We start from the raw sequence: 14,036 nt of genomic DNA, 5'->3' as shown, positions 1-14,036 counted from the left end.
TCCTCGCTCCCTCTATGCTCGAGGAAAGCTGGACGGTCGCGCGCATGCGAGACAAACTGTCAGAACGGTTGAATCGGCGCTCTTGGGAGGGTTCGCCTTCCTTGCACGACATCTACTTGCGAGGAAGGATGAACTCTCATCGGCACGCTCCTCCATTTCCAAAGCCCTAGTCTTTCCTAGGCTCATTTTGCGTGGCCTTCGGACACCCAGATGCCTAAAATTTCTGGTTATCCGTTGGGGTTGGCCTTGGTGCTGTGGCTGCGTTCAACTGTTGCCTTCATTAGACAGAGAAGAGGATCATTCCTGAGCGTCTCCGCCCGCCCCACCCCCACCCCCACCCCCATAAAATGCCTTTTGGGACTCCTAAACAAGTCGGCAGTTTTTCCCTTTGGAGATCAGTTAGATTTTTGCACATCCATTGGCAGGTCACCTGTCTCAACAAGAGACCGTGATTATCAAATTGGGCAGGTTTTACAGTTTCATTGTGCAAGAGCCCTTGATGTGACATTGTCTGCTAGTTATATGTTTGCCCTTTCTTGCAACAGCTGAAACTTTTGGTTCTAGCACTACCTTCCTCGACTGGGAGCAAGACATCTTTGCCTTCAGACTCATCAGCTTCTTTCAGCCAGATACCTTCGGAATAATTCAGAGGCTGTGATCGTGAATAATGAAGGATTTTTTAGCACTTCTATGGAAAGGTTTGTATATGTGCCCCTAAACTCAAATATAAAATTTGCAGGCTCTCCTGGTGGAGAATAAGAAACCGAGAAATTTAGAATCAAAGAGATTTATTCCCTTTCCCAGTTGGCTCACACCGACTGAATGCAAATTTTTCATTTATTGGGATCAGCTTGATTTTGTTGTTGGACAGCAGATCACATGGTAGTGACACCTTATTATTTAAGAGACTGATGTGGACATCCATCTTATACACAACATCCCTGGGTGGGTCAGTGCATAACAGTAAAATATAAAAGCCAATAAAATTATAATAACCACAAACCGTACAGCGTATTTTCCGCGCAAAACCATTCTCCCCTCACACCTTCTGAACTCTAGTCTCAACCTACCCCATGCATTGGAGGAAGAAACGGTTGTTTGCGGGGTCCTTATCACCCAATCGGGATGGAGAAAGAATGCTGGAACTCAGAAAATTCTCTTTCATTTGACAGGGACAGCTATGAGAAAGGTGCGCTAACTAGGACTCATTGGGTGACAAGATCTAAGCAAGGACACCTGGAGGCACCCATTCTATTTGGCTTGATTGGATAGGCATGTACCCTCAGAGAGAGGCCTTCTTGTAAGTATCCTTGCTCTGTGCTATTTGTGGCTTGAAAAGTGATAACTTTGTATTAAACCTGAGAAAAAACGGACAGTCCATGCAGCAGGATGGCCAATGGAAGACTAGCCATATAGCCCATTGCAGGAGTCCAGCTATGAAGGGACCAAGTAGTGAGGGACTGTCAACAAACCCTCTCAGTGAAGGAATGGAGGAGATGGCTCTGTGCAAAGCCAGCTAGCCAGAGCTAACAATTGTTCCTCAAGCAACAGTTGTGAGACCAGAGGAACCCAAATTGCATACCAGCTGTCTCGGAGAGCACTTACCCCATTGAGAATCAGGGTTGAGGTAGGCCGCATTCCTACCTACTCCAAAATTGACAGCCTTCAAGCACTGTGTAAGCACATGAATAGCATGGTCTCAGTGATCAGGGTTTGTTGCTGCTCCTTTTTGATACCTGCAGTAGATGAAACCATTAGGTGAGATCATTTGGCAGGACATGGTGAGTACAGTATTATGTGGTCCTTTGCTAGCTCCTATCTTTCAGCTTAACTTAGAATGGAAAGAATGGAAGGCTTTCTTTGTTGGTGCCCAAATACTAGCTGTCTTTGCTCCAGAATCAGCAAGCCAGCCCAGAACTCTGATTTCTAGAAAATGTCTTGGGAGGAAGGCTGCTCCTGGCATGGAGATGATGTACTCCATTTCACATGGGGTGAGCAAAGCCTGGCTTCTTCCCTTACAGACGAAGTGGCAATGGGCTCATGCTCCTCTCCAGCCTCTTTAATCAGCCGGGGAGATCACTGTGTAGAAAAGCAAGCAAAGCTTCATATCCTTGATATGTGCCACAGTGTGGCTTGATGGTTTGGCAGTACTGCAGGATACTTTGGGCTACCTATACGAAGCTAGACCCATTCTGGTAGTCTGCCCCAGATATCTGAGGGATACAATTGATTTCTGGTGACAGCTGGGTTTGCTAGTGATCTTGGTCTCTGTGCAATTGCTTCTGAATAACAAATTTCTTTGGGTGGCTCCTTTGGTTGTAAATTTACTTTGTTCTTCAAAATAAATAAATCTGATGGGATAAATCTGATATGTTTATGTGTGTCTCTCTGTGTGTGTGTTTGGCTAAGTATCAGGTGGCAACAGTCAGGTGCTCTGAGTGTTCCAAGCCACTGCAGTGCTCAGTTCTTTTATTATTATTATTTTATTTAAAAAAATTGATTAAACATACATTAAAACATTGGACACAGTGTAACCGTCCTGGCAATGTCTTTGCCATACATACTAGAATATAAAGTTAAATATTATAACCACCATGCTTATTTATAATTGGTCTATTCAGTATTTACAAATATAAAGATATTATATTTCCATCCAGGTTCTTTGTTCTTGTCTTATACGTTTTCACCTTTATGATTTCATACATCATTCTAATCTCCATTCTATAAATCTTAGTCATTACCTATTTTGGGTCTTTCCTTTTTTGTTCCAACCATCGATAAAATTTATCGCAGATATTATAATATTCTGATTCGTCTTTATTCTTCAATTCCCACATCAATTTATCCATTTCAGCACAAATCAGAATTTTTCTAATTACTTCCCTTTCTTGTGGAATCTTCCTGTTTTTCCAGTGTTGGGCAAAGACCATTCTTGTTGCTGTAATAATATGTATTATTAAGTAGATTACCCCTTGTTATGTTTATCGTTTATGATTCCCAAAATAAATAGTTCTGTTTTGAATGCTATTTTCTCTTCAGTTATCTCTATCAACCATCTTTGAATTTTCCGCCAATATTCTTTTGTTTTTTGGCATGACCACCACATATGGTAGTACGTGCCTGATTCATAATCATATTTCCAACACTAAAATTTAGTTGGCACTAAATTTTCTAAACATTTTGGCTATTCTCGCAGGTGGGATTTGCCACCTATAAAACATTTTATATACGTTTTCTTTAGACAGTATTGACAATGTTATTTTCTTATTCCTTTCCCATAGTTCTTGCCATTTTTCCAGATGTATATTGTAGCCAAAGTTTATCGCCCATGCTACCATTGTCTCCTTAACCTGCTCTTCTTCCTTCTTATATTGCAATAAAAATGTGTAAATCTTCTTTATCAATTTATCATTTATCCCCAAAAGGATCTGACCTATTGCCATCAACTCCCTATTAATGCCCCACTCTTTCATATCTTTTGAGTAACATGATTGGATTTGAAGATAGGACCACCATTCCAATCCCTTGCTCTTTTAGCTTCTGCCTCGATCTTAATCTCATATCTTCTTTGTCTATTATATCTTTATAGATGACCTGTTTTTCTTGGTTAATAAGAATTGGGTGCACTGACACTTCTAATGTTGATAGCCAAATCAGAACCTTGTAAATTTTCCTCTTGAATTTATTCCATATTTCTAATAATGCCAGCCTTAGGAAGTATTTCTGAAAATATTGATGTGCTACCTGTTTCCCGTACCACAGGAATGCATGCCATTCTAAATGTAAGTCTTGTCCCTCTAGTGTTAGCAGTCTATTATTTTTAAATTCTTTTACCCAGATAAGCATTGTTGCTTGGTGATATAATTCCCACTCTGTACACCAAATCCTCCTCTTACTTTTACATCATGCAGAAGTTTAAATTTAATCCTTGGTTTCTTCCTTTGTCAAATGTATTCTGATGTCATTTTATTCAATTTTCCAAAATACTTTTTATCTAATTTTATGGGAATATTTTGGAACAAAAATAATAATTTTGGTAGAATATTCATCTTGATCTCCGCTATTCTTCCCATGAAAGCGAGTCTGAAATTTTTCCATCTCTCCAAATCCTCCTTTATATAATTTATTAACATACCATGTTTCCCCCAAAATAAGACAGGGTCTTATTTTCTTTTGACCCTTGAAATAAGGGTTTGGCCTTATTTTCGGGGAGGTCTTATTATTTTTCAGGTGCAGGAGGCAGCAAGCCCACCAGCCCCACCCTCTCCGTCCCACCACCTGCTTGCCTGCGGCCACAATGACTCAAGTTCTCCTTGCACGCTGGCCTTTGCCTGCCCTGCTTGCTGGCCGCTGAACAGCTGACTGACTCGCAGGGGCTGTTCCTGGCAGAACACACACACACATACACGCACAGAGGTCCCTCACACATACCATCCCCCTCCAAGGCAGCTACATCCCTTCACTAACTTGCTTTCCAGCTACATTCTTCGCTCCACGTGCAGGACAAGAAAAGTAGTCTGTGTGACTATGGTAAAAAAAATACCAGAGAATACCTTCCAACTCCCCCCCCCCCCCCCAAATCTTGCAAAATTGGAAGTCATCCCACAAACTACTTTTTTTGCCCTGCATGTGGCTGTGGAGAATGGAGAAGGAAAGCAGGTTAGTGGAGGGATATGGCTGCCTTGGAAGGGGTGGGGGTGGGGGTGGGGGTTTAGGGATTTCTCTCTCTCTCTCTCTCTCTCTCACACACACACACACACACACACACACACACACACACACCATTTTTCCTTGGGAGCTCTGCACAGAGACAAGGCTTCAGATAGAGCATTTGGGAGATGTGCCTCTACGCTGAGATCCCAAGGAAAGAACGATTACCAGGAAAAGGGGGGGGGGAATTTTGCCTCTTATCCAGTCCTGAGTCTGTGCTGAGCTTCAAAACAGGGTAAGAGGAAGGAAAATCTCCCCTCCCCATTTTCAAGCTGTTTGCAAAAATGTCCCATTGCAAGCCTTCAATGCTGCAATCCTGGAATATGCTGAAGGCTCAAAATAGGCCGTTTTTGCAAACAGCTTGAAAATGTAGAGGGGAATAATCCTGCCTCTCACCCTGTTCTGAAGGTCAGCAGACGCTGAGAACAGGATAAGAGACAAAATCTTCCCCTCCCGATTTTCAAGCCGTTTGCAAAAATGTCCCATTCCGAGCTTTCAATGCTGAAGGCTCGAAATGGGATGTTTTTGCAAACGGCTTGAAAATGGGGAGTGGGGATTTTGTCTCTTATCCTGTTCTCAGTCTGTGCTGACCTTCAGAACAGGGTGAGAGGCAGGAATATCCATCTCCACATTTTCAAGCTGTTTACAAAAACGCCCCATTTCGAGCCTTCAATGTGAATATGCAGGTGAAAAGCGACCTCCCGTAGGCATGGAAATCCATACACTTGGGACATCAGAGGAAGCCCTGTGAGGAGATGCTGCTGCCGAAGTGCAGGAAATCCCCCCACCCCCACCTGCAGATTGTCCTTTCAAAGAGGAGTTTCACCAGGACGAAGAGGTGGCTGAAGGCGGCGTTTGTGTCTCCTTCATCCTGGTGAAACTCCTATTTGAAAGGTGTGGGAGGAGATTTCCTGCACATCAGCAGCGGCGTCTCCTCGCAGGGCTTCTTCCGATGTCCCAGGTGTATTGATTTCCATGCCTTCCTTTCCTGTTCCGTAGACGGAATTGCCTGCTGTGACTCTCATTGTTAGGTAAGGAGGGAATGAGGCATGTTGGTTGTGTTGCTTGGCCTCTGGCTTCTTTTGCAGCCGCAATTGGCTGCAAAAGTGACCAGTGCTTGCTGGAGGCAGAGGCCTGAGTGGCACCCGCGAATCAGCTTTTTTGTGAATGGAGTGGCTCAGCTGATCCGATTAAGGGGCTGAGAAGCCTTGAGGTGACGGGCGAAGGGAAGGGCTGCTTCCTGTTCTGGCTAAATCCACCCCTTTACTAGGGCTTATTTTCAGGGGAGGGCTTATATTTTTGCCCACCCTGAAAATCTGGCATGGCCTTATTTTCAGGAGATGTCTTATTTTGGGGAAAACACGGTAGTTATCCTCTTTGATTGATGTTTATCTTGCTGTTATATAGATTCCTAAATATTTCATTTTTTTCTCAATCTGAATATTTATTCCCTTGGCCAATTCCTCCTTTTGCTTCTCCGTCATATTTCTAACTATCATTTTAGTTTTATCTTTGTTAATTTTCAGTCAGACTACTTTCCTGTAATCTTCTAGTACCTCCATCAGCCTCGTCTTGTAATTTGTTAATCTATCTCTTCTCTGTTTGTTTTTTGCAATTTATATGCTAGCCATCTCCCTGGTTTGTTAGTGTTCTCAAAAGTATTTCAGTTTATCTTTTTTAATCTGTTGTGCCAGGTCCTCTTTTTCAAATTTAATTTATGTCTAATTAAGTCCATTTGTTGTTTTATATTTCTCTCTTGCTGATTATCGTGTAGTTTCTCCTCCAGTCTTTTGTATTCTTTTTCCAAAGAATTCTCTCTCTGCTTTTTAAATATATTTTCTTTTGCCATATAAGATATGGCAACTCCCCTCATGTATGCCTTTGCCGTATCCCATAAATTTTGTAGAGATGCATCTTCTTTTTTGTTTCCTTTAAAGAAGAGATGCAATTGTTTAGTCATTGTTAATTTAAATTCTTTGTCTTTTAAAATTAATCTTTTCAGTGTCCCTCTTGTCATCCTCTTTTTCCCTATCAAACTTATTTTTATGGGATTGTGGTCCGCTTAGAGATTTGTGACAATTTCAAATTCCTTCACATCTGATTGCAATTTTGTTGATGTTCAGACCATATCGATTCTGGACCATGATTGATATCTGTTTGAGTAATATGTTTTTGATATTGATTTATAAATCAATTATAATATTGATTTATACCCTGGTTTCTCTCTCTCCAAATAACTTTTATTTTCAGTTCCTCCACCATTTTGAAAAAAGGTTTTTGGTAACATTCTTCTCTCCCCCCCTCTTTTTTTTTTTTTTTTGCTTTTATAATCTAATTTTTTATCAATTATTGGATTGTAATCTCCCAGGATACAGATGTTATCGTGCGATATATCACCAATAATGTTATGTAATTTCCTGTAGAATTGCTCCTGTCCTCCATTCAGAACATGGATCTCTACCAATAGAATTTTCTTCTGGTTTATTTCTATCTCAAGATCCTTCCTTCTTCATCCTTATAAATTTTCTCTTTGTATATCAATCTCCCTCTGCTGCCTCCATTGCGAAAACCATCTCCTAAACTGCCTCCCTTTGTATATCTTCTATATATTAGACGAAACCTACAGAGTACAGACAAATTATGCGAGGAGACATAATCTATCATGTTAGAGTGGTGAAGAAATCAATCTGAGACAAAATACCAAATAGAACGAGAGATGAACCGATAGAATATGAGGAAGGCAAGTAATAGTCCTAAAGCAAATACCAAGAAGGGTCAGAGAAATGCAAAGACCTTACCAATTCTTGACTTCCAAACTAATCAAATATAACATCAACTTCTGGTGGCTGAGAGCGGGCATTATGGTCTCGTGGCAGGATAAAAGACATGGAATAGACACCATGGACAAGGCGGAGGAATTCTACAGCCAATATGTTAGCAATGAAGAAGACTTGGAAGAAAGGGAAGAAATGGAAGGAGAAGACTCAAGATTAGTGGAAAAAGAAAAGAAAGTACTATAGATTAAAGAGAGAGGAGAGGGAAAGGAAGAAAAGATGGGTTGAAAGGGCAATTTCCTGGTTTTAAAGTTTGGCGCCCAAATTCCATGGTCGTGGCAAGATCGGACCATGGCCCATAAGTGTTCGATGGTCATAGAAGTCTGAGAAGTTTCCTGATAAGGCACCCTTTCCCTTCCACATAGGCTGCATTGTTATGCTAGCAATGCTGCAGTCAGGGGAACACTCCTGATTTTGGTTGATTTGTTTTCACCTTCAAAGCTTCCAGCTTTCACATCTGGCTTTTTGATGAGAGCTGCATGTGGTTCTCTATATCATTTTATACATGCAGCTCAGTTGATTTCAAAGAAACAATAGGATCAACAGTGAAGATCCATTTGAAATAGTCCAAGAGCAGCACATGCTGAAATTTAGCTGACATTAGACAAATCTCCTCCTGTAAGAATCAGGTGAAAACACAGCATTTCTCTGAAGAGCAGGGCTGCAGATGTTCCTGGATTCCATCCCCCAAGAGAAGGCCCATGAGCTGGGAGTTTGCACCCCAAAACTACAGGAGGCCCACAAATATCCCAGCAGAGTATTCACAGTGCTTCTCATCAAGATGCTTCTGAAATCCTTACAACAGCCATGACGAATAAATCTGTCTTGTTCCTTTCCTAAATATGCTGAGCTAAGTGATCATGGCTTGCTTAAGGTATCTCTTGAGTTCATGCGAGAGTGATTTCCAGACCTTCTGATCCAAAAACTAATCTCTTAGTTATAGAATGATCTCTCATTTTGTTTAAGTCTATATAGTCTAAATTCACATAGGACTGTTCATAACATATAGAAACATCTAAAATTGTTGTCATTGCTGTCTGATCTACCGTATATTTTGGAGTATAAGACGCACCGGAGTAAAAGACGTACCAAGGTTTTAAAGAGGCATTTTTTTAAAAAAAAGTAGATAGGTAGATAGAGGGATAGAGGGGGAGAGAAAGAGAGAGAAATACAGTAGGTAGGTAGGGAGAGAGAGTAGTTAGGCAGGTAGATAAAGGGGGAGAGAGAGAGAAATAATACAATATATACAGTAGCAGAGTTGGAAGGGACCTTGGAGGTCTTCTAGTCCAACCCCCTGCCTAGGCAGGAAACCTATACTGTTTCAAACAAATGGCTATCCAACATCTTCTTAAAGATTTCCAGTGTTGGGGCATTCACAACTTCTGGAGGCAAGCTGTTCCACTGATTAATTGTTCTAACTGTCAGGAAATTTCTCCTCAGTTCTAAGTTGCTTCTCTCCTTCATTAGTTTCCACCCATTGCTTCTTGTTCTACCCTCAGGTGCCTTGGAAAATAGTTTGACTCCCTCTTCTTTGTGGCTACCCCTGAGATATTGGAACACTGCTATCATCTCTCCCCTAGTCCTTCTTTCTATTAAACTAGACATACCCAGTTCCTGCACCCGTTCTTCATATGGTTTAGTCTCCAGTCCCCTAATCATCTTTGTTGCTCTTCTCTGCACTCTTTCTAGAGTCTCCACATCTTTTCTACATCATGGTGACCAAAACTGAATGCAGTATTCCAAGTGTGGCCTTACCAAGGCATTATAAAGTGGCATTAACACTTCACGTAATCTTGATTCTATCCCTCTGTTGATGCAGCCTAGAACTGTGTTGGCTTTTTTTGGCAACTGCTGCACACTGCTGGCTCATATTTAAATGGTTGTCCACTAGGACTCCAAGATCCCTTTCACAGTTACTACTGTTGAGCAAGGTACCACCTATACTGTACCTGTACATTTAGTTTTTGTTGCCTAAATGTAGAACCTTACTCTTTTCACCATTGAATTTCATTTTATTAGATAGTGCCCAATGTTCAAGTTTGTCAAGATCCTTCTGTATCTTTAGCCTATCTTCTGAATAGGCTATAGAGATAGAGAGATAAATAGAGATAGAGAAATACAGTAGGTAGGTAGGGAGAGAGAGAGGGTATAGGTAGGTAAGTAGAGGGATAGAGAGAGAGAAATAGAAAGAGACACAGAGAGAAATACAGTAGATAGGTAGGGAGAGGGAGAGAGTAGGTAGTTCGGTAAGTAGAGGGATAGAGAGAGAAAGAGAGAGAAAGAGAAATACAATAGGGAGGTAGGGAGAGAGTGTGGGTAGGTAGGTAGATGTTTCCAGGTATATTTATCCATGTGCTGGAGAAGGAAATAGCTGACAATCAGTAGCACCTAAGACTTTCTTTCTGCTGGCACAGCACTTGATCAATGTAATTCTCATCAATCAGTTGAAGAGTTTTCCAAAAGGAAAAAAATGTTTTTGCACTCTGCAAACCTCCCCCAAATGGCTCATTTTTCATGAAAACGCCCCCCCCTTTTTTTTAATAAAAAAGGCATGAATAGCTGGGGGGGGGCTTGCAGAGTGCTCCTGGGGAAGGGGGGGGGGGCTAAAACTGAGCCAAAAGGCTCATTTTGGTCAAACAAAATTGCATGCATAGCCTTATGGAGGCTTATGGAATGCTGCTGGGGGGGGGGCAAAAAACGGCCCTTTTTTGCTCATTTCTGCCCTCCCCAGCTCCTAGGAGCTCTCTGAAAGCCTCCATAAGGGTATGCATGGCCATTTTGGTGAAGGGGTGGGGCTTCGGGAGGCAAAAATGCTATATTTGATGTACAAGATGCACCCAGATTTTCAGCCTCTTTTTTGAAGCAAAAAGGTACGTCTTATACTCCACAAAATACAGTAATTTCTAAACTAATGCTTAAATGCATTTCTTCAACTAGATTCTTGGTGACAGCTGAGTTTGCATAGCTGCCCAGGCTCATTTGAACTATTTTTCTTATAAAATATCAAGAACAGAGTGAAATTAGCCTCCTTAGGTTTTTTTTAATTTCAATTATAAAACCTGTTTAAAATTAAAACTAGTTAAAATAGCTGATATTGTGTTTGTTATACATATTTAGATTTAAATTAATGTAGTTTTGCTATTTCTATTACAACAATTAGTAAGCTCTTACAAGAATCAATGCTGGAATGATTTACTGAGTACTTTTCAGAGGTGAGTTTCTGTCAGTTCGCCCCGGATTGGGCGAACCGGTAGTGGCAGCGGTGGGAGGCTCCCCCTTCCCACCCAGACGCTACTGCATATGCACAGAAGTAATGTCAGGCGTTCTAAATACCATGTATGAAATCAATCAGAGACCAGGCAGAATCATCTTAAAGTTCCAATTTATTCATACAGGCAAGTTAGCACGTCTATCGAATTCCAACTCTAATGTTCTTATGAGCGCACATGAGCAAACTGGTAGTAAAATAAATTGAAACCCACCACTGGTACTTTTGAAATGCTCAGTAAAAGTGATGAATCAGTAAATCTATCAGACTCTACCTCTATTATATTCTAAAGGGATTTGATTAGCTAAGTTAATGGTTGTCATTTTCAGTATTTAGCATTACTTTAGTTAATTATCACCAAGACATTTTCAGAGCTTAAAAACATTTTTTCTTTTTTCTCTTATATACTAAAACAGGCACGAGCCAATTCAAAACAATTTCCAGAAGCAAAGTTTCTTCTGTGTACAAAATGATGGGTAAGACTGAATTTGTGAGAATTAAAGAACGAAGTGGAAGCTGAGATCTGGCGTGATGGAAAAGGACAGTAGTAGGTAGGAGATAAAACCGAGGATCTCCTACCTATACATGGTTGGGACATGAAGATTTCATGTGAAGAGATTCCTGATGTCTAATACCCATCTGGGACCCTGTGCTCTTTTCTTTTGCAATTGCTTTAATCAAAAACAAAGTCTCTGGAAGTGAAAGTCTTTGAAGAAACAAGGCTTCGCTGCGATCAGAAAAACACACTAGCCAGGCTTGGAGAGCCAGAATGTTTGGAACAAGTTGAAAAGAGTCATCTTTTCTTTTCCCTTACCTTGTTCTGGGCAATATAATTCAATCCAGAACATTGTGTTAAGTACATCCAGGGGAAGGAGCTTAGGAAAAGAGAATATGAAATTCTGGAAGAGAAAGTCAGAGTTGCTATCTAAATTTTCTCGCCTATTCAGCTTTCTTTCATACTTTTCGCAGAGCTCCTCTTTTGCTTTGGTCAGCTGGAAATTTTTATTTATAAGCTCCTGAAGCTTTGCCGAGCTCCTCTATTTCTGTCAAGAGTTTTGAAATTTCCATTGTCTTTCTGTAAATTATGAAGACCGGAGAGAAATTAGCTCCCTTAGTTTTTTTTTACTTGAATTATCAACCTTTTTCTTCAATTAAAACACTAAAAATACTTCTCACAAATGGCTAACTGTCGACATATCCTAACAAGTTGCTTCCTTGGCAGTACCTTGCTTTTGAGGGAGCATGCAATAACAAGGGTATTAATGAAACTGGCAATCATTATGAGAGGCTCTGTTAAAAAAACACATTCAACTCTTGCTACTCCCAGCTTATTATACCAAGCTTTACTAGAATGTAATATTCATCACTTCCCTATCATTTTTAACAGAAAGTTGTCAAATTTATCAAAATGGCCTTATTTATTTATTTACTTACAATAACTTATATTTGATAAAATATATAAATAAGTCCCATTGTCAATGTAGAAATTATGACTTTGTGTAAAAGGGTGAACTAATAGGATTATACAAAGATTTGAAGGAGTGCTTCTGTTTTATGAAGCTATTATCATGCTACGTAACCACAAAATAAACTAGGTGAGCATTAAGAGTCAACACTGACTTGATGGCAGTAAATTGTGACAATACTTTTCAGAAGTCATTCTCAAGAGGATATTTAAAGAGTTTGTGCACCACGTAAAGGCATGACTTATGCCATGAACTATGCCAAGCCTTACATATAACTTCTGGGCCTTTGCTCCCTTCAGATCTACTTCCACTCATTGATATTTTTTTTGAACAATCTAAAAAAGCCAAAATATATCACAAGTCAGGAATATATTTCTATATCAGCCCACTCACTTCCCACCATGACCCAATCACTAAGCTTTTTCACCTTTTAATATGACATGAAATATTTTTAATTAATACCCACTCAAAAATTCTTCAGATGCTAGATTGCTTACCTGATGGAAAAGTATCTTATAACTTAAATCATGGCCTGCTGGTTCCTCATGGCCCACAGGCATCCAAATGTTTTCTGGATGCCAAGAAACCTTCATGACAGTTCCATAAAGAATGCAAAACATAAAATGAATTGTGAATTAGATGATTCCTAACGCTAACCCTAACCCTAACCTATTTCTGTACATCTAAATAACATGTTTCTGGCCCTTCTTGGAGGGACTTAGCAATACATCCAGCCAACCATTCACATCCTTCCTGGATGCCTCAGCACATTCCTTTGGGAGGTTGGTGGCAGATGCTTTAAGCCATTCTGGCAGGATGTGTTTTGACCATTCAGAAGAATCCTTTTTCAGGATTTTCAGAGATTACTGAAACCACCTCAGTATATTTGGCCCGGGTTCCTTAGATTTGATTTTGAGGTTATCTACCAAAGCTTTAAGCCATTTCTTGCTTAATTGATATACCACAGTTTGTGGCTTCATTTTGTCATGAGCTTCTTTCTTGTTTTCTGCAATTTCTGTCCTTGTTTGTCAGACACTCACAGAGCCTCTTTTGTACTCTCTACTATTAGATCTCTGGTCCATCTGGTCTCTGTCCATGTGCAGCAGCCCTTCCTCAGTTGTTACTTTCTAGAAAAAAATCAGAAGATTACATGTGAATCTGGACCAACAAAAAAGTATACTTAGTTTAAAAGTGATGGGAACTGCTTAGATGTCAGGAAACTCACTCTGAAAGTATATAAATATTTTTGGGCAGCGGAGGTGGAGGTTGAAATAGGTCTCCTCTACCTATCTTCCCATTCCATGAGACTAACTCGTAGATTTGTATATGTAAAAGTATAATGAGCCGTAATTCATTAATTTTTTTTCTGAAGTAAGCAGATTTTCAGGGTTTTCCAAGCTTTCTAAGATAAGGAGGCCCTAATATGAAATTCTGGAAGAATAAGTTCATGGTGGCTATCTAAATATTTCTCACCTGCACAGTATTTCTTCATACTCTCTGCAGAACTCCTCTTTCTCATCAGTTAGTTCAATGTTTTTGAATGTCAGGATCTCTGTCTTGTTTCACAGCTCTTCATTTTCTAGTGTCAGTTTGGACATCACTGCTATCTTTCTGTAAATTATGAGGCCCAGAGAGTTATTAGCCCTCTTAATTTGTTACTTGAATTACTAAGCATACCTACATTCCTAATTATTTTTGCATTCCATTATACCTATTGCTCTTCTCTTATTCAGTTATACATACATATATGAAAGAATG

The 14,036-nt window shown here is 40.1% G+C and overlaps 1 protein-coding gene and 1 long non-coding RNA gene across 2 annotated transcripts in view; one reads left to right on the top strand and one right to left on the bottom strand.

The window, feature by feature from the left end:
- LOC309390068 (uncharacterized protein) overlaps positions 1-14,036 on the bottom strand; it is a gene marked incomplete at its 3' end in the record, with an annotated part of 98,654 nt that overhangs the window by 46,299 nt on the left and 38,319 nt on the right. The gene's annotated exons all lie outside the window — the stretch shown is intronic.
- Positions 59-12,176, top strand: LOC309389245. The gene is made up of 3 exons (XR_014174916.1): positions 59-698; positions 1,173-1,300; positions 11,229-12,176. It is a non-coding gene; the product is annotated as an uncharacterized lncRNA (long non-coding RNA).

This window comes from Natrix helvetica, assembly GCF_964273705.1.
Source record: "Natrix helvetica genome assembly, chromosome: 3".
NCBI classification, from domain to species: domain Eukaryota; kingdom Metazoa; phylum Chordata; class Lepidosauria; order Squamata; family Natricidae; genus Natrix; species Natrix helvetica.
This window is presented reverse-complemented; position numbering and strand designations above follow the sequence as displayed.